General features: G+C 38.1%; 1 protein-coding gene across 1 annotated transcript in view; it reads right to left on the reverse strand.

Moving 5' to 3' along the window:
- Positions 1–21778, reverse strand: part of ANO2 (anoctamin 2) — a 120399-nt gene that overhangs the window by 53375 nt on the left and 45246 nt on the right. The window lies entirely within an intron of this gene.

Below are 21778 nucleotides of genomic sequence, written 5' to 3' on the forward strand. Positions count from 1 at the left end.
GGTGGCAATGAAAAGTTAGGCTTCATAGACATTTAAGCAAGATAAGAGGGCAATAAATGATTTTTTTTCTCTTCAATTGAAGTTTCACTGCATTCCATAAAAAGAAAAGAAAATGAGGGAGATATGTCCCAAATTAGGATGGAAAGCTAAAGTGCTTGTTTTCCAAAATGTTTTTAATTACTGTGAACCAAATGTTTTACGTCAACAACTTATAATTTTTTTTTCATTTCTTCTATTTTTAAAACCTTTCCAACATAAATTCCATTTTGAAATAGAGAGTAATTTAAAAGCAACAGCTGGAAACTCCTCACTCTATAAAAGTTGAACTTAGATATTTTATTAAAATCAAAACATGTTTTACTAAAAAAATAGCTGCAGCAAACAGTATGTTAGTGGGGGAGAGTTTGAATGTATGGGGGCAAAATACTGAGAAGAATTTAGCATTTGTAAATAGAGATAGATTTCATCAAAATTTTTTAAAGTTTTATCAGAATAGAAAATTAATCTCTGCAGCACCACAATGTATTGTCCATATTTGTATAGGGAAGCTTAGGACAAAAACAGCAAAAGTCTAATGCATGCAGTAGTAATAAAATACTAAGAATTATGGTTCTATCATAACTATATTAAGAAGAAACATTTTGTCATATGCTTGTAATTACAGTGAGAGGAAACATCCTGATCAAAAGTGACAAAGATGATCTTTAAGTTCCGTGGACTCAAAATTCTATATTATAATTAAAATATTACTGCAAAGGCCCCACGGTGGCTGAAATTCATTATCCTTTTGAATAGAGGAGCTGTGGAATCATAGAATGGTTCCTTGGGTTGGAAGGGACCTTAAAGGTCAGCCAGTTTCAATCCCCTGCTATAGGCAGGGACACTTTCCACTATCCCAGGTTGCTCAGAGCCCCAACCAGCCTGGCCTTGGACAGTTCCAGGGATGTGGCCTGTCATTACAGTTAAATTCCAAGCTACAGCCCTGTTTTGGGAGAACTCCTGTGTTTAACTCCAATTGTTTTAAATTTGTCACTGCTTCATGCATAACTTAATAATTTCACACTCAAGCTGTTAATGCAAGCTCTAATTGAGCTAAGAGAGTCCTGAACATTCAGTAGCACACCTAAGTTATTTTCAGTTTCAGCTCAAAATAGGTCCATTGGGGCCAATGTTTTACCTGCAGGGATACACCACGCTATTCCATAAGCGAATTGGCAGAAAACTCCATTGTGTTGCTGTCATATTCCTCTCCACATGTTGCAATCCAGAAAAACACAAAGACATAGCAAATCCTCTGCCTAGTACTTTCAGTTTCTTGCATCCTTGGTATGCAAGCCTGTTCTGCTTCTGCCTGTGAGATTTGAACTCCTGTTGGGTTCCCCCCCACTGGAGGTTCACTGCTATATGGACAGATAGCCATGGAATAATACTACCCATCCAAAAGCAGGGCCTTAATTTTTTTTTTATGTTTTCATAGTTTGCAAAATCTGCAGCCTAAAGTAACAATTAGCCCTCTGAAGAACCTCTGCTGCAGAGCTCATAAGCATCACAATAATTGATCCATTTCCTGACCTTAAGAAAAGAGTGCTGTGAACTATGAAGTCATATCTCAGCTGAAGCAAAGCTTTAGGCCATGCTTCATAGTTTGATAACACTTGTATTAATAAAGAAATGTACCCCATGTCTAGTGCTTGATATAGGAAAGGTGTAGAGTCAGCAAAATGTTAATTTTAATAGTAATAATAATTTTTACAGTATCAGCTAGTTGCACATCAATCTGCCTAATTGTTCCACTTCTCAACTGTACTACATTTGTTTCTGCTTCTTCTATGCAGAACTGTGTAAAAGCTGAGCTTAGGGCACAAGCCACAGCCTTGGGCTGGGTAACACCAACACAGAAGTGTTTGCTTTAGGCAAAGAAACACAGAGTGCTCAGGCACAGTCCCCACAGCAATATCACATCCTGAGGAAAAGCTGAGAAGGAATAGACAAGGATAAGAGGTGTGTGGCCTCATAAAAATATGAGCATGACAAAGAAATATAAGTAGAATGAAGCAAGTGCCAGGCAGCCGTCTTTGAGATCACAGACCCACAAACCCAATCCTTAGGGTTGGAGTGGACTGCTGGAGATCATCCAGTCCAAGCTCCCTGCCCAGAGAAGATGCAGCTGCCCCATCCCTGGAAGTGTCCAAGGCCAGGTTGAATGGGACTCTGAGCAACCTGGACTGGTGCAAAGTATCCCTGCCCTTGTCAGGAGGGTTGGAACTGGCTGACCTTTAAGGTACCTTCCAGCGCAGGTCATTCTATGATTCTGTGTTATTAAAAGCAGCAATTTAACAAAATAACACAATGCTTCTTATTTATTCACACAACTTCAAGAAACAGGGTTTTTTTTTAAAGTATTAGATATTCTGAGGTATGTAATAAAACTTCAAGGGTCATAAAACTGGGAATTTACTGGTGGATTTTGAAGACATTGAATGTTCATAGAAAGTTTAGAATTTGCTTTGGGTTTAGTATTGGAGTGTTGGTGCTGACCCAGCAGCCCATTCCAGCACACCACCTTTAACAGTGTGTGGGTCACAGGAATGGTACAGGTGACCTCAAATCAGTGTTGCAGAGCAGGAAAACTTTCATCCCTGTTTATTTCTGTCAGCCTGCATTCACAAACTTGGGCAAAGCAGAAGTTAGCTCACTGACCAATGGAACTTCAGCTCCTTAGACTTGAAGTTCAATACTCCCATAACCACATACTCCCCTGAATTATGCACAGTGGGAAAAGACCTCTGACACTTTTCCAAATGTAGGCCAAAAGTCAATACCATGCTTCAAAATACACCTGAATTTTTTCTATATATGTTCACCCTTTCTACTTTCATAAAAGGAAGTAGCACACAAGAAATTCAAATTATTTTCTAACATTTTTTTTCAGACTGAAAAAAACCTGGGCCATCCATTCTGTTTTCCATATTTTTCTTCCATTTTGCCAAAAGCTGCTTTCAAAATCCTTATCTTTGTTACTGCAGGAGCCAATAATTATAAAGAAAGCACCTCTTGGTTTACATTTTTTTTGTTGATATATAGAAAAAGGGAATAGAAAATTATTTGGGGCTTTTTTGTGGCATTATCATGACAAAATATCTGATTTATTAATTTCAAATGCATCAGGGCTTGGGAAGAAATTTCAGTTATTCCGACTTATCATAAATTTGGTTTGGCTAAGAGCTGAAACTGCAGCTGAATGCTGCTGAATATGTAGTTAGAGTAGGTCTGTGTTTCTCCTTGAGTGTTTGAAAGCAGTAGTGAAAGTTAAAATATGTAATTGTAACTAGAATGGAAGAAGGTTCTTGGCCTTTGTTTAAAAATGGTTTATCCTGCTTGGAAAAAATAAATCTCTAGAACTCAAGTATGTATATTTTTATGCTGACAGATATGGTGTTTCTCGATTTCCTTGTAAAGGCAAAACCTCACTCTGACCCTTGTATCTCTATTCCATTGGTATAAATCAGGAGAAAGAAACAATGATTCTCTCCCAAGAATGTTGCCATGTGGAAAAAGGCTGGGCGAGACCCTCTAGGATAACAGGCATGGTCCATCAAAACAGTTACCTAAAATAGAAACATCTCAGTGCAACAGTCACTGCAAGGAGCTGCTTAATAGTAATCTGCTCCCACAGTTCAGATCCAGGTCCAGGTGCCCTATCGAGATCTAAGTATCCCATCTGTTGCTGCACTCACATAAAGTAATTAGCAGGAGAAAAACAGCAGAAATGTGAAACTTTCCTATGCACATAAGATCAGCAGAAGTTCCTCATAAAACACTGGATCCTCCCTTCCAATGAAGTGAAGGACACAATTTCATAATAGATAACTGTTGATGAATATAAGAAAAACCTGTCAGTCATTGATTATATTTTGTGACACTGATTCAATATATTCTGGAAATGTTGGCATATGCCAATATCTGTTGAAGTATGTATTGCCTGCAGTTATTGTGACTGAAGAGATCAAAGGCCATATTTACTAAGAAACAGGTCCTGGTACAAAAAACCACAAGGGGTTACCACAGAATCAAATAGTGAGACCACAGTTCTCAGTCTAAGTACCAGTAACCAAACATATTTGCTCACTTTATAAGAACACCAGAAAAGAATAACCCACATACAAAGCAAGTACAGAAATTAGCTAGAAAAACGCACTAAAGGATACATTAGTACACATTCTGTTGTGGTGTGTTTTATGCTTGTTCAGTTTTCCCCCCATTGTTCTCTCAGAAGGTCCTGCCCTGTTACCAGTTTGTGTCAATCCCCAAACCCCTCCCCAGTTGTCTTGATTACCAAATGTATCTTTCTTGTTCCCCACCCCTGGCAGCCTGCCTGTCACTCGACACCCCTGCCTCTTTTTCTAGAGAGTTCGGGCCAGGGTGTCGAGTGATTGGGTTAGGGGCCAGGGTCCCTCCCGCAACTGTGTTTGATGGGTTCTCCGATCATGCCAATCCTTAATGTATCCCTCTCTGATTTGCTATCTTTCACCCCTCCCACCCTCTGTAAAACCCGAGGCTTTCCCTGCCTCGGGGCCCTCAGCTCCTTCTACCTGAACCTGCACATTTCCCTACCAATAAAACCGCCCCCCCGAAGAAACTGAGGGTCGCCTCTTCATTTCATCCTGCGACTTCGGAGCTCTCTGCTGCGGCCACACGTCCGCAAGGCTTGACATCGCCTTAGGCACAAGGCCCTGACTCCGGGTTGGGGAAGTGCCTGACTGGCTGGAGGTTGGCTGGACACTTATCTAGCCTGGGCGTTTCACTTTTCACCAGCCACTGCTCCAACATTCAAATCAAATATTTCAATTTTGTAGACCTCTCATTCTACCTTAATTTAATGCATTTAGGAACAATTATTAAAGCGATGTCATTTTCTAACTTTCCAGGATTATGTATAAGAGTCTTGTCCCTGAATAGAGAATTACTGATGTCTCTCTATCTGGAAAATGCCTGCTAGTTGGACACAAATATAAAATGCGTCATTAAAATACACCATGTGGACCAGGAACATCTTTTGTGGAGCTTTGGACTGATGACTGCAAGACTTGCTTGACTGGACTTTTATCAGTGAAAGGATTAATATGGGCAGTAGCAGTTTAATTAACAAACAAACAAAAATGTTTAATACAAGATATTATAATATTCTACTAGCGAGGGATCAAAATTTAAAGTCTTCAAAATTTAAAATAAAAACCCTGGAAATTCAGAATCATTGGGTTTTAAATTTTAAATCCAGAATCACTGGACTGGGTTTTAAATTTTGTTTAGAGTTTTTATAGAGAAAACTGCTGCAGGGGGTCGTAGTGACCCAAGGGCAGGACCCAACACTTGGCTTTGTTCAGCCTCAGTTAGACCTTGTGAATTACTCCAGATTTACACTGTGGAGATCAAGGTCTTGTTCAGAAGTGGTGGCTCACATAAATCAGGAACAGGTTGGGACCATTAGAAATATTGGGAAAATTCCAAATTGTGTGCACTTATGCTGTCTATGGTGATAGGAGTAAGTTCAGTAAAGCCAGCATATTCCTCACATAATTCCAACCTTCATTCCTAATGGAGTTTATGTTCAGCACAGAGCTCTGTGGTGAAGTGATCGTGGTTTTGACAAACAGAGTGAGGCAAAGGACAAAATGCTTAAGCAGAAATGTATTAAGTACGTGTTGGAGTATGTGTAAAATACAAACTCCCTTTGCCAGAAGCAGTGATCTGGAGGCAGCATCAACATTCAGACCAGCACATGTAGGTCTGATACAACAGCAGGAATGGTCTCAACCTCAGGGAAATAAATTAGTAGCTAAAAACAGGATTTCTCTCTATTCCTTCTAAAATAAATAAGTTTACTACCAGGCATGAGGTTCTGCAAAACAGTCTTGAATGCTTTTCACCTGAGGCTCAGTTCACACTGAAATCATCTAGACTTAAAGGAGATTAAAGGAAGTGTTTCCCCCAATATTAAATGAAAACTTCTTACTTACAGAAAGCAAGAGACAGATTAAGTCATGAGTGAAATTCCTCCTATTTACATCATATTTTTTCTGATGTTAAATTCACAACAACACCAGGAAATTAGAGTTGTATGAAAGCACATTGTTGTTTCTGAAAACAACATCTTGAAGTTGCACTTGACTACAGATTTGTCATGTTTTGGCTCATTTATACCTTGTCTTTCAATCTTCTTTTCATCACCTCTACCTCTAAGCCAAATTCTTCTTGTCCTTGCTTCTGCTACAGTTATTACATAAATCTCCACTTCTCATACTAAGTTTAATGATTCCCTTGGCTATAACCTCCTCGAGTCTCTATTTAAATTATAAACATACCCAAAAATGTATTATCAGATATCTCTCCAAGCAGACAGGAACATATGAAAGGGTACAAATCTACCAAGCAAAGGCTCTCCAGTGGTGTTGCTGAATGGAATTCCTGTCTTTATTCCTCATGCAGAGCATGGGAGCACTTCTACAGTTCCCCATAATCAAGCAGCACTTGATTATGCTATATCCTACAGATACCTGCCTTTTCAGTCCCAACACCCCAAATTTGTCCACGCTTCTCTTCCAGCTTCTCTTCCAGAAGAGAAGCTTCTCTTCCAGCCCACAACATGATAACAGTTCTTTACAAAATTTTATAAGGGTCTTATCACCCTCCCAAAAGTAGCGACTGATCACTTGTGCTGCACAAGATTTCCCTACAGTTACATACAGGAAAATGATATTTATCTCTATTTACCAATCATTACTGGCTGCAGAGTAATCCAGAAAATAATTACCTCTTCCTAAAGAAAATCTGACTAAGGAGGAGTGTGCTGGCCAAATCTTAGCAGCACAGTCATAGAGCAATTCTTTCAGGTCACCATCACAATTTACCAGCTCATGCAGAGCTTCAGACTCAACAAGATGAACAAGTTTCTTCAGCCCTAAAAAGAATTATGTGTAGGTAGAAGGACATCAGTCCTTCTCCTCTGCCTCCAATAACAAGGGGAAGATCAGCACTGCTTAAATCCCCCAGGTATCATTCATATTGATAATGGAAGCCAGCAGGGTACATAGAAAAAATAAAGGGGTCTTTTAAAAGATAGGCATATCTGAGAAGACTTCAAATACAGCAGCCCCAGCTGCAACCTACACATGCCTCAACTTCTCTGGGCAACCTATTTCAGTACCTCACCACCCTCACAGTAAAGAATTTCTTCCCAATATCCAATCTAAAGTTGCTCTCTGTCAGAGTGAAGCCATTACCTGTTTTCATGTCACTCCAGGCCCTTGTGAATATTCTCTCTCTGTCATTCTTGTGGGTACACTTCAGGTACTGGAAGAGCAGTTAAGAAGAAAATTTTCACTTGTGTGGTTATTGTGAGACAAAATAGACTTGTGCAACATACAAATGTGCAAGTCAGATTCCTAGGAACTCACAAAGATATGGCAATTATTCTGCATTGAGGTACAAAGATACATTGGATTTTTCAGAAAATAATGAACACCCATTAGTAATATTTTTCTATCCTGCAAATCTGTATATTCAGCTTTAGTGAATACTAAATGAAGGTTTAAACAGTCAGACTTAGAATGCAGTATAAATCAAGACTGCTTTAAATTTCTGAGGCCCTGATATTGTTTTAAAGCCCGGAACATGCAGCAATTCAGTAAGAAAACATCAATGCTACAAACCCTTGTATTAATGCTGCCTAACCTTTCCAAGTGTACAATCACCTAAAGGAGATTTCAGAACAAAAATGGAAAACAAGGCTTGTGATTTCAGACATTGCTTGTCTTCTTTTAGTGCTCACTACTGTGATCTAAATGGAAGATGATCCTCACCAACTCATTCATTAATCTTCATGCACAGAAAAAACTAATTAGGCACTTCAAGATAATTCACTGCCAATTTACTTTACACATAAAATCTTTTAAAATATAGACATACAATATTAATAAGGAGAACTATTTCTACCCTTCTTCTGAGAAGCTCCACATTCTCATAAACACTACAATAAAGGAAGGCTATTGAGTAAAAAGCTTACTTAACTAACTTTTAAAGGAAAATCTGGAATCAATACACTTGAAATCAAATGCATATTGATTGTGCCAGTTTCCTCTTCAAAAATAAACTGTCTCAGTAAATTACATGAAGCTCTCAAGGCTTGACACAATCCTTATGACTCACAGATCTTATTCCTTCTATATCCCGTTAATTTTATTGCTGTGACTGGCCCCAGTTAGCAAGATTAGTACTGGTGGCAAAATCATGTACATGCAAAAGCTTATGAAAAACTTCATATTTTAACATTCTTTGTCATAATCTTTTCTTTTTATCAAAACCTCCAAAGGTTCTACCAGCTGCACAATCACTATCTCTAACAATCTGTCTCTAAATCAGGTGAAATAAACTAACAACCCTCCACTTTGGTGGACTTTGGCCACAAAGTAATTTCCATCAAATAATTAAGGCAAAGCAAGTAACTTCTAATATATGGATAATGATGGGTTTGAGATGTTGAAAACTCTTTATAATTATCTACTTTCAATGCTGTGGTAAATAAAGATGCTATGAGTCTGCTTTCCAGGATAAAACTTTCTGTAATGTTCTCTCATGCCAGGACTTAGTCTTGCAAACTTTCCATTTCTAGCTCTCCTTTTGATTTCAGTAAGGGCTCTGGAAAAACGAATTGCATAATCAGGTACTTAGTCAAATTTATTAAAACCCTGATGATATACAACCCAGTTAAGGAATACCTCTCTGTTCCATAAGAGCTTTTTACATTCCCTATAAAACACTTTCCTCCTCACCACATAAAACTTAGTGCATGCATTGCCGTCTGTCAGTATGAAATACAAGCCCTAGAAATGAAAATGGGGCAATTAAATCTACAAGCTGAGGGTAATTTAATAATGAAAAAATAATGCTAATTGGCTTAAGAACTTTTGAGCAACTTTCAATCATGTTATTAGTCAGGTTGTGAAAACCATAGCGATATTGTGATACTACAGTTTCTAAAAGTAGAATCTTTCTTATCACATTTGCTGGTACAGTACTTCCCTCAAGTGGTAAATGTATTTCTGCCTGTTTTGAATTTTCCTCTATGATATTAAACAGTAAAAACACATATTATGCTTCTTTGTCATCTTGCATTTTGTGTTGTTATGGAGTCAACTATTTCTTTTCTTGCTGGTCTTTGTTTCAACTGCTTCTTTCAATGCAAGACTTTTTAATTGTGTCAACCACAGAACTATACATTAAACATTACCAGCATATCTCTGTCATGTATATGGCACATTTCAGAGCACAACATCCCTGCTTGGGATGACAGCTTGTTGTCCTCCAAAAGCTGATACTCAGACAAATGCAGTTGAAAACATTTATCAACAGCCTGGATTTGGGGACTGTATTGACCTCTTCTGAGACTGCATCTAAAGACCTTTAAAAGTAGAAGAAAGACGTTTATATCTAGAAACAAGTTAAGCATAAAGTCATCAGGATGGTTAGTTATGGGGATATAGCTCTACCTAGAAGGAAAGGCTTAAAGAAATGAACTTATTCAGCCTTAAAAAAAGAGGCTGAAGATGCAATTGCTGTAGAAAACTGTCTAGGAGGAGGGTGTAGGGAAGACAGACCCAGAACCCTCTTGGAAGTGCAGAGTGATGAGTTGAGAACAACAGACACAAGTTGCAACAGGGAAAATTCCAGTCAGGTTTCGGAGATCACAGAAACTCCTCACACTGAGGTCAGGCCAACATTGCAGCATGTTCCTCAGAAAGGCTGAGAATCTCCATCATTGGGAACTATAAAAATGTGAGTGAACAAGGCCTTAAGCAAACTGTTCCAAAGTTGGCCTTGCTTTGGTCAGGGGAGTGGACTGGAAGGTTTCAAGAGATCCTGCCTAATCTGTATCATCCTACAGCTTTGATTAATTTTAATATCATAACTAGATTACCTTTAAAAACAGGACTACTGAACAGTGCCCACTCTTCCCCATTCCTTTTTTCTTCTCTGTGTCTGTGCATCTACAGTTTCTTTAGGATTCTTTGGTTGGGTTTTTGTTCTTTTTTTTTCATTTTTAAAAAAGTTCCTTTGCAAAATTTAGTTCAAACTGAACTTTTAACATTTATCATTTACCCTTGCTCTCATTCTTTCTCCCAAGGTATAGTTTTCTTTGCTGAACAATCTTTTTTAATCTACTGCATCTTAGTATTCTGATTGCTTGTAAAATCCTCCTTAAAGGCAATTATCACTACATGAGCTCAGTGATCGAATTCATTAATTTATATTAAATCCTTCAATATGAGCATTTTCAGTGGTTTTTTATAAGCAGAACTTCAAGAAAACTGAAGTCTTGCCAGCATTTAGATCTCGATCACATCAGATTTGTTAGTTTTGAAAATAACTTTCCTTAACTTATCTTTATTGTCACTAAAATTAAAAACCGCAGCTATAGCCTGAAGGAACTTTAGCCCACTATTCAATATAATTTTAGTTGAAATAACTCATATGACTTTATCAACTTGTTGCTTTAAAAGATTTTAAAAAGATTTCCTACAGCTGACATAGCCAATTAGAATTCTCTTATTGTCAATTGTAGACAGACACCTCAGTGTACAAGTTTGTTGTTTGAGGCTCAGAGAAAGAGGGACACAAAAGAACCAGTCATACCTGCCTTAGCAGGTAAGCAAAAGAAAATTAACCTGGTGAACAATAGCAACAATCCACAAAATAAAGCTAAGTTAAATAAAAATGTAAAATGCTGCAACTTGAATAATTTTAGATAAAAATGAGTATTACTAGCTACTGATTTACTACAGACAGTAAGTGGTTGATACAATTATTTTCCCACTTAATCAGCTTTATATAATATTGTCATGTTGTGACAAAGAAACCAGTGTGCAATAGGTGCCTGGTATGACATTTTTTCTGTATCCTTTCTGTTTTTAAAAGCATTAGACTATGTCTTTCCTGATCCTGTCTGTACTTATGAAGGAATACATAAGCCTCAGCTCTTTGTTCATCTTTTGAAAGTATGCTTAAGTTCTTTAAAAAGCATAGCAATATATAAAATTAAAATGAATTTAATTCAATTTATCCCCAGGTCTGCATTCCCGATACCTGTATTTGGTGTTGTACTTCAGGCCTGTGAATCAGTGAGCAGCATCTGTCCCTAAAAGCAGCCCAAACAGGGACCCTCTGAGACTGCGGGAGAAACATGCCACCTCTTAAGCCACCTGTGCTGAATACCTGTTCTCCACCAGCATCAGCACAGTGTCATCTGGTTGTGACTCCAGGTTTCTCTTCCTAATAAAATTGTTGCCAACACACTTAAGCCATGCAGGGATTTAAAACAGTGTCTCAACCTTAATACGGTAATTTTCCCTTCCAAACCCTTCTGAATGCAGCTGACTGACTCATTTCCCATTCAAACTGATCTTGCCATTAGGTATCATATGAAGGATGATAATTCTCTTTGCCAACAGTCCGGAGCTTCTCCCAGTCCTGATTGCTCCACTGAACATCTAGGAAGTATGAATGTGAAGATCACTGCTCATGCCTCATATATTTTTGGGCGCTCATGCCTCATATATTTTTGGGCATACCTGGAAGCCAATATAATTTAGAACAGCTGTGTACCACTAACAATTTGACCACCTAAGGTCTTTCTGTCTCAGATTTCTTCCAAGATGTCATAAAGGCTGCTTCCATAAACCAAAATATTTACCCAAATGGAAGTGACTCATCTCATCAGTCCAACTAGCACTTCAGGCAACAATTGAACGTGCAAATCAAATGCATTCAAACGCCACATCCCATCACCTTTGTTTTCCTGCAACGAGTGCCCCAAAACTCAGACATAACAGACTCAGGAGAGTGATAGCAGGATCCTATATCATGGAATGTTTAGGGTTGGGAGGGATCTTGAAGACCATCTGGTTCCAACCTCCTGCCATGGGCAGGGACACCTTCTACCAGACCAGGTTGCTCAGAGCCCCATTGATCCTGGTATTCAACACTTCCAGGGATGGAGCAGCCACAGTAAATTTTCTTCACTCTTCACCATTAACACAGCTATGGACTTTGAACAGTTCAGTCTGTACTGCTTGTGGCCTTATGTTTCCTAAGTTCTGTAAACAGTTCATAATTAATCCTTTTCTCAAAAGCCTGTGATTGTTTTTATTCTCTCATTATATGTTTCCTGTCCTTAGTTTTCAACCTTGCTTCTAACTCAGCATTTATCAGGCTGACAACGTTCCAGCTTCCATGTCAACCCATTTAGACCTTCTCTTATCATGTAGTACAAAACTAGGAAAACACACTTAAAAAAAATTCCAAACATAACTTTTAAGTTATGCTTTAGATGTATACTTTGCTATCCAATCTTAGCCATTCTGGAAGAAATTGTCTGCTTTCTTTCTTCTTCAGACTGTTAAAAAGCTAGTTAAATTTTTGCTTGACTTCATTTTTTTCTGATTCAGTATTTGTCTCTCTGAACCTGCTCTAGATTTTCCTTTCCATGAGGAGAACCTAACTAGCAAAAATTGTCCTTAAGGTCTGGGTTATTCTCTGGTTTAGCACTCAGAGGGAAAAGGGACTAATTATACATTGGAATAAATGAAAGTAGGTGGAAATTTTTCTTTTTAATATGGCAGCCTTCTAAATCCTGAAGAACAAAATGGCAGAATCCAGCCATGATGCATTTGTTTCCATAACTGAACAACCCTTGGGGAGTAATATCCAAGAAACAAATATATTTTGTTATATTTTGATATATTTAGTAATATAAGTGAGAAACAAAAATTTTTCAAGAACAGAACTTATCTACATTCTACAGCTGTAGACCTGCACAAAATGAAGATATCACCTGCAAAGTTTCCCACACTCTATATATTGTATTTCTTCAAGGAAGATATTCCCAACACTGTAAAACCTTTTTAAAAAATTGGAAAAAAAGTGGATGACGGAAAATTATGACATCAAGGACAACAGAGAAGGATGGGCACTGAACAGCAGTGGGTAGAAGGCACTGTAGTGGCATTACCAAATCAGCTACTTGAAAATCAGATTTTTCTCTTTTCCTTTGAAATGAAAATTCTTACACACACTTTTCTAGTCAGTCACAGTAAAAGATATTGATTAATAACTTATTAAATAAATTCTATTCCCCCTGTGGAATACATATTTGGTTAACTGAAGTACACTACATTTCCCTGCCATAGGGAATCCATTATATCATTAATCAAACACACAACTTTAGATGGCATGGTTATTAATCTGCCTTTAGTAAACCCAAGTTACATTTTGTCCTATTGCTAAGGTACTTCTAGTAAGGCTCAAATTATATTTTCTTTCAAAATATCCTTATTGTGGTCAAACCAATTTGTCTGCACTTATATGAATCATTTCTTTCCTGCATTTCACAGAATTGCACAATTAGAATTGAAAGGGACCTCTGGAGACCATCTTAGTTCTCTATCCTGCTTAGAGCAGGGTCACTGAGAGCAGCTTTCTCAGGCCTCTCTGCAGACAGGCTTTACTCATCTCTAGAAATGTAGACTCCACAAAGTATCTGGGCAAATTACAATCATAGAATCACAGGATAGTTTGAGTTGGAAGGGACCTTAAATCTCAACCTAATTCTGACCCTCTGCCATGGGCAGGGACACCTTCCACTAGCCCAGGTTGCTCAGAGCCCCATCCAGCACGGCCTGGAACACTGCCAGGGATGGGGCAGCCACAGCTTCTCTGGGCACCCTGTGCCAGGGCCTCAGCACCCTGACAGGGAAGAATTTCTTCCTGATATCCAATCTAACCTTCTTCTCTGTCAGTGTGAAGCCATTCCCCATTGTCGTGTCATGCCAGGCCCTTGTCAAGAGTCTTTCTCCATCTTTCCTGTGGGCTCCCTTCAGGCACTGGAAGGCCACAATGAGGTCACCCCAAAACCTTCTCTTCTCCAGTCTGAACAATTTCTACTCTCCCAGCCTTTCCTCCCAGCAGAGCTGCTCCATCCCTCTGATCACCTTGGTGTCAAGGTTTATTTACTACATGAAATACCACAGTGTGAAGTGGCTTCTAAAAACAATGCCATCGTATCCTTAATCAAGTGAAACACAAAAATCTGCAGATAAGCAGGCAAGTGTTTTTCAATCAAAAACTGAGCAGCTGAAACTGAGTTAGTTAGCTCTTTAAGCTTGGAGTTTATGGAATTACAATCTTCGTGGGATGGACGCCCAAAAGAACTGAATGTAAATGCAGTTTATTTCTTTAAAATTGCAGACAGGATTTCAGTATGCATCAAATAAAAAAATTCTTGGCAACTAACTTAACTGACCGTTGTTTCTACAGCCAATTTCTGTAAATTTTGTCCCAAATCTGGGCTTCTGTAGGAGATAAATAGTATGAAATTTACCCTCTAAGTGTGCTCAACAGAAGGTAAAAAATATACTCCAGGTTACAGGGGTTTGTCACCAGCTCCCAGGACAGGGAGAATACTCTAGTTTTTTTCTTACTGTTTTTTCTAGTGCATTAAGTCAAAACCCAGCAGACTTCTAGAGATTTATTTTTCAGCCTGAAAATTTGCTGTGGCACTCCAACCTGTTAGTATAGTCTTTGACAGGGTACAATGCAAGTCAGTAGGTGCAGACTTAAGGACGTTATTACTTACTCAGGCAGAACTCCCCTTAATTTCAAATACTGATGAATGCAACCCATAGAAATTAGTCTTTCCACGCTGTTTAATAGGAAAGAGATCTGCATCGTCTTGAATGCTGTCAATAAGAAGCTTAGGCCACAATTCAGAAAAAGCATTTAATTGTATCCGTATCCAGGACGCAGAAACCTGTGCTTAACTTTAATCACATGCTTGGGTCAGAGTTCTATGATTAAATAATGCAATCTATAGCATCACCCAAGAGAGAATGCTTCCTTCAGCCAAAATCTTAATAAGTTACACAAATAAGACCAATAAACAGTAGTCTTGCCTCCTCTTGTTTCTCGGTTCAAAACACTCTTCCAACAAAGACCACTATTTTTGTTTATAATTTTTTTAGCAGAATCTCACAAGTAAAACAGTATTTTCTTAAAATTCTTTCTCTCATCTGCACTGTTCAGCCTCTAACAGTTGAATAAAAAAGTATCCAGTATTCCTACTTTAACACATTTTTGCTGTCTAGGAAAAAAAATAAAAGTTACTCCTTTGGGAAAGACAAGCAGTGATTTCATTTACTTATAACTGTGAAGAAAAAGAATGGAAGATAGATGAACAAGCTGATGTTATTGCAAGTTGATCTCTGTCATCTCCCTAAGGACACCAAGATGAGGGAAGGGCCTTGAAAACAGGAGAAAGAACAAACTTGTATCCATCCTCACAGAAAGGACAAAAGAATAATTAAGGAATTAAGAAATAATGATAATTAAGGAATCATAATAAGTCTCACTTTTGTCTCTTGAAAAGTGAAGAAACCCACCTTAAACACATCACGAGAAGTCAGTATTTGTGAAGAGTCGTTCCTGGATTTACCAAGGGTGAATCATTTCCTGCACCAGCCTGGCTGCTTTCAATAAGGAAAATGACTGGACCTGTGGGCAAGAGGAGACTTGTCCTTGCCATTTGCCTTGACTTCAGCAAAAGTGAGTTCCATGGTTTGCTCAGAGGGTGTTAGTCAGTAAGTGTGCCTGGAAACCTGTAACAGTTGGAGTACTGCTGTGGTCATCCTAGAACCACCCTGTTTTACAGAAGGGACCAGGAGAAGGTGATGGAATGCTTGGTCCTGGATGATGATTTTAGGCTGGGGTGGGTCAAGAGATGGTCAGTTTTCTTAAGCATGCAGCTGCCATCCAGCGAGAACTGGACTGACTGAAGGAACAGGTCTCTACTAACCTCCTGAACTTCAAGAGCAAATGCCTTTGAAGCAGAAAACTCCTTGGATGAGAACTGACTCTAGTGAAAAGACCCTTTGGTGTCTGCAGAAAACAAGATGAACAAGAGCCAGGAGTGTGCCCTGACAGCAAAGTCCAACAGCACATGGGCTGTGTCAATGAGTGGGTCCAGGGAAGTGATTACCTCAGCTTTTCAGCACTCATTAGCCTGTATCTAAAATATTGGTTTGGGCCTTCCAGTAGAAGACATTAATGCCACTACTTATGGAAGTCAAGGGCAGAGCATGTGTCCAAGGAAGAGAAACTGAGGAACAAGGCTTGCTCAGCACAGTTAAGGAGCTCATCAAAAGACAGGGCCAGGCTCTTCACTGTGGTAATGCTGGAAGTACAAGAGACAATTGGCTTAAACTCAAAGCAGAAACATTCAGGCTGTATATAATGAGAAGTTTTCACACAATGAGGACAGTCAGGGCATGTCAAGAAAGATGTTACCATCTCCATCCTTGGAGATTTCCATAACCTGACAGGGTAAAATCCTGAGTAACAGAGTTTGAGATCACACTTTTTGACAGGAATAGTTATTTGGACTACATAAAATCCTGAAAGCCTTCCCAACTTGGAATATTCTACTATAATACACTTTTAAGGATTTTGTTACTTCATATTGAGAGTGTAGGAAGAGCTATTTCCTACTGAAGTCTGGCTGGAATATAATTGTAGACACAGGAGCACAGCACTGTGGCCATACATTGGGTTCATCTGTCTGATACAAAAGAGGAAATCCCACTGTAGATTTTCTGAAGAACAGGGAGCAAGTGGGACGTTTTTAGCTGTATTTCTTCTACTACTCCATACAACAATAACTAAATTCCAAGACAGCAATACTGAGAAGGTTTGAACACATGCCATGTACTCTAAAATTAAAGAACCCCCACATCTAAATAACACATTGAAAGACCATGTCAGCACTCCTATGAAGACATAAATTCTGCTTATGAATACTCTGGTATGAAACTTCCATAGCCTAGAAGTCAAATAAACATTAAAAAAACCAGAATTATAACAAGTACAAGTATAAAAAAGAGGAAGAAATCTCTGTGGAAGATTAGAATCATATGTGTCCTCATTCATCTTCAGCCATTCTTTTATTTTCATTCAGTCATTTTTTATTTTCAAAAGTGAATGATGCAAGAAATAAGCTGGAAAAGAAAAAAAAGTCATTTATTACATACGCATCTTACTATCCCATATGTTTAGAAAGATATTTCTCAAAGTAAAGACATGAAAGAGGCCAGAAAGACACTAGCCAGTTTAAGAAAAACTGTATCAAATGGATGGGCTTATCTAATAATAATACTATGGTACTAATAATATGGTTCAATAAATGCTAAAATACTAGGGATTAAAGAACTCTGGGAATATTTAAAGTTCTTTTATAATTCTGATTGTTCAAACTGGTATTTATGACCAATTATCTTGGTTTTTTCTACAGAGTTTCAGCTAATATTTACAATAAAAAGAGATTTTTTTTTTCTTTAGCTAATCTTATCAAGGACTTGCTTAATGAAGAAATGGGCTCCAGTATCTGAAAGGGATTTTAGTCCTTGTGGGAGATTTGCTTATGGAAGATTGGTAATCAACTGCTAGCAAGAATTTTTATTTCATGTTTTGCAATGTTGAAATTTTAAAAATAGATATATAAAGTATTAGCAATGTACAATTCTACTTCATATTTATCTGCATCATCCTTTACATCAGAGACCCTCCTCTCCAAATCAGCTTGCTTTAACTCAGTTGTTAACTGAAATGATGGTTCAGAAAGAAATATTTCTTTTTTGTTTCAATTACCAGCTGAATTAATTATTTGAATAATTGTTTCTGCCAGTATCATATTTAAAATGAATTAAAGGAAAGACAGAATGCCAGAATCTATTACTCCTAGGGTTTACTCCAAGTCAGGACACAAGCCAAAAGACAAGCCCTTATTTTCCTATAAAGAAAATTTTTCTTGAGAAATATATAGAATGAGTTATTCACTTTCCTGCCAAATAGGAAAGATAAGAACACACACACACACACACACACACACACACATGTGTGTATATATAAATACACACACATTATGTTGAATCATGTTTGCCAGATCAGCTGGACATTTAATGAAAAGGAATCAGGGTCATCTCTCACAAAAATGCCTGGAAGGCTTTCCATCAGTTCCAGTGAGAGTTGGATCTAGCCCCATCTGCATGTTTTCAGGCACAAGACCAATTTTCATTTCCTGACCTCTGTGTAATTCCATTGAGGATTCCACTACTGCAGAGAGAGAAGAACATCTTCTCACAAGACTGCAAATATCCACCACATTTTCAGTTAACATTCTGCACATGCAGTAACTTAACCCTATTCATTAAAGATTTCTATCCACATCTTCTGTGTTATAGTTCATTTAAGAAAAACAAAATATACCATTAATTGCTTCATTACAAAGCTTGCATCTGCTGTGTTTGCATGAATGTATTATCAGATACATGCATTCATACACGTCTGTGTAATCCTTCATCTCTGCTGCAAGAACAAAAATGCCTTTTGATGTACATGAATAAAGGAGCTATACATTGCAAGCCTTTATATCAGAGAATCATCGAATGGGTTGAATTGGTGGAGGACCTTTAAGATCAGTCAGTTCCAACCCCCTGCCATGGGCAGGGACTTCTTCCACTAGCCCAGGTTGCTCAGAGCCCCATCCAAACTGGTCTGGAACACTTCCAGGGATGGGACAGCCACAACTTCTCTGGGCAACCTGTGCCAGGCCATCACCACCCTCAGAGGGAAGAACTTCATCCTAATATTTAACCTAAACTTGTTCTCTGTCAGTTTGAACTCATTCCCCATTATGCTGTCACTACATGTCCTTGTAAATAGCACATGACCATAAAGAATTAAATAGTAGTACTGACTATAAGACAGGTCATTCCAGATTTCCCAAATCAGTCCCTTAGAATTTTCTAAAATCAATGTCATAATTCAAAAGATTGTCTATTTATCTATTTGCTACTTAACCTGAGGCATTTCACACAAATGCTTCACCTCCTTTAGCTGTAAATGAATTCTCTCCTGAAATAATAGAAGTTAGTGTTACTGTTCATCAATCTTTTATGAAGCTCTCTGAGCCCTCACAGTTTCTTTCTCGCTCTCCAAATAACCAATAAAATATTTATTCAAACAGCCTGAACAGATTGGTGGAGGGTGAAATTTTGTTCTTTTCTTATTCCAGTAGCAGAAACACACCCTAGTGGTGTTTTGTACGAGAGCTATATTCTAGAACACAAACCCCACTGGGCAAGTATTAGATGTGTCATACTTTGTCTTGCCAGGCTCATCAGGATGATTTGGAATTTGCTGCCTGGGTAGAATGACTCATATGTTTACTGGGCCTGACAGGTGCTGGGCATCTTCCACACTCATTAAAGTTAATGACTTGAACAGCAGAGAGGGAAAACTGTGTGCTGGTTTCCTCTGAACATGTATTCCCAAGTAATCATTTAAGAGAGGATGTAAGTGGTGTGACCTTTCTCCTGCAATCACAAAAGCAGCCCCTAACCAAACCCCTGTCCCCTTCATTGCAAAAATAACCCAATTAGCTTCACAGGAACTCCTTGTTGGAGTAAGGCAAGGGAAAAATGCACTGTACAAAGAGCTTTGCACATAAAAGCTGCTTCTTGCCATAAAATCAGTCACTTCCTCACTGGAACACAGGAATTAACATACTGGAAACAAGCCAGTAATTTTATAGAAATATATGCCTTTAAGTAAACTCTAGACCAGTATGCTCACAATAGCCACTCTTTGGCATCATTTCTATCCCAACAAGCCACAGCTGCTGAACTGGAGACTTCTGACTTGATGTTAGATAAGTAATGAGAAATTTTAGGCAGCAGTGCCAGAGCCAATCCTTTGATATTAACTTAATACTACAGTTTTTGACCAGCCACACTAAAAAAGATATGCCTTTAATTTACAATAGTTCGCTAAAAATATTCAGGAGAAAACTTCACAGAGACTTATGCCATGACATTAGACTGTCAACCAAAACATGAAGAGATGAAACCTCACAGACATCTGTGTACTCACACAAAACCAAGAAATTAAGAGGATTGAATCTTTAACTACAGAGACATCTCTACTTTGATGCCTGTCCAGCCGCTAGATCTCCCCTAGTAATATGACAAAGTTCTGTACCCTGGCATCCACTCAGTAAGACAGAAATACAGAGCCAGAGACCTCACAAAAACCTGTGTCTTAATATTAACCTGCCACACAAAAGCTCCTGAGATAATGGTCTTGCAAAAAGAAAAGGTTGAAATCTCTAAAAATAAGGCTAAATAATTATTGCAATCTTAAATACTCATCACTTTTAATGTTTAATTTTTCAAGGTCTTCCAAAGCAAAATTTAATGGTGCATTTCCACAGTTAGCACTGTTTAATGGAACTGTTATGTTTAGGTTTTTTCCTCTTCTGCAGTTCTCACATCAACATCTATTGATCTCACAATTTCATAAGACACTGATGTACAAAGGCGTGAGCAACACATCTTCCAAACCCAGACTAATGTGCTGTTTCCTGGACAGAATTAGTAAGCCAGAATGTTCACTGATGGAAAACTGCTCAGTTGCTTGGAATATATTTCTGTAATTTGGAGAACACTAATTCAGAAATTCAGTATTTTTTTCCATCCACATTGGCACAGAAAACAATTTGACAAAAAATATACCATGTTAGACTTTTCATTCTTGATGTCTGAAAGGAGCTTTTCCTAGTTTTGTAGTGCTGGATCTTACATTGTTCCTTGTTTTCCACCTACTTACTTAACATTTCTTACTGGGTTGTTTTTTAGGTTTTGGTGTGGGGTTTTCTCATTTGGTTGGTGTTTGGGGGGATTTTTGTTGGGTCTTTTTTCTGTTTCTTTTTGTTTTACCTTAAATTAATATCTAATTTATAATTATTTCTGTATCTCAGATAAGCAAGATAATCATAATATTCTACAGCATCAATGGCTGACTTGTTTCCAGTTTCCGTTTACTTTAAGCCAAAAAAACAAAAGCTGAAGAGCAACTATTTTATTGGACTTTTACAGTCCTTGATTCCTCACTTGAAAGCCCAAAGGAGCTGTACAATGTGTAAGATCCCACAATGCTCTGTGAGTCTCTGCTTCTTGGGCAAGATCAAAACCACCACTAAAATTATTGAGAATCTTTCCATGATTTTCTGTGGCGTTTGGTTGGGCACAACAGGTAACAGGCAGGCTCACTGAAATGAAAGATTCCCTGGAAACACTTTACAATAGTGGTCAGCAGAAGAAAGGGATAATGTAGTTGTTCCACAAGCTAAATTTGTTGGACCAAACCTAAAAACTTGAAAATTCTCCACTTTGGATACTGATTCTCAACCTGTAATCGTATTAAACTGGTTTTTTTCTCCCTGGAAGCTGAACATGATATTGGAATGCTTTGACTTTTCTGGCACACATGGAATGCAGGGAAAGAGCAATGGTTAACCAAGCCTAATGGACCAAGACTACAGAATTTGTGAATGTGAAGAAAATAGACCTCAGTCAACAATTTACAAGATGGATTGATAAAAAAGGGCTTGTTCAAAAAAGTTTGAAATAGACATAAAAATCCTGAACCCTGTTCAGTCTGAAAATTATCTACCAACTATTTTTCTATTTGTCCTGGAAATGCCATTAAAACTTCACAACTGTGTAACTGCAGCAGCACTAAAGTCACCGAGGTTACCTTTGCAAATGAAATCACCATAATAAAAGCTGCTTTCTCCATTGTGCAGAAAGTACTGACATTCTGAGGGATGAGGGATTAC

The sequence above is a fragment of the Agelaius phoeniceus genome, chromosome 5 (assembly GCF_051311805.1).
Source record: "Agelaius phoeniceus isolate bAgePho1 chromosome 5, bAgePho1.hap1, whole genome shotgun sequence".
In the NCBI taxonomy this organism is placed as follows: Eukaryota; Metazoa; Chordata; class Aves; order Passeriformes; family Icteridae; genus Agelaius; species Agelaius phoeniceus.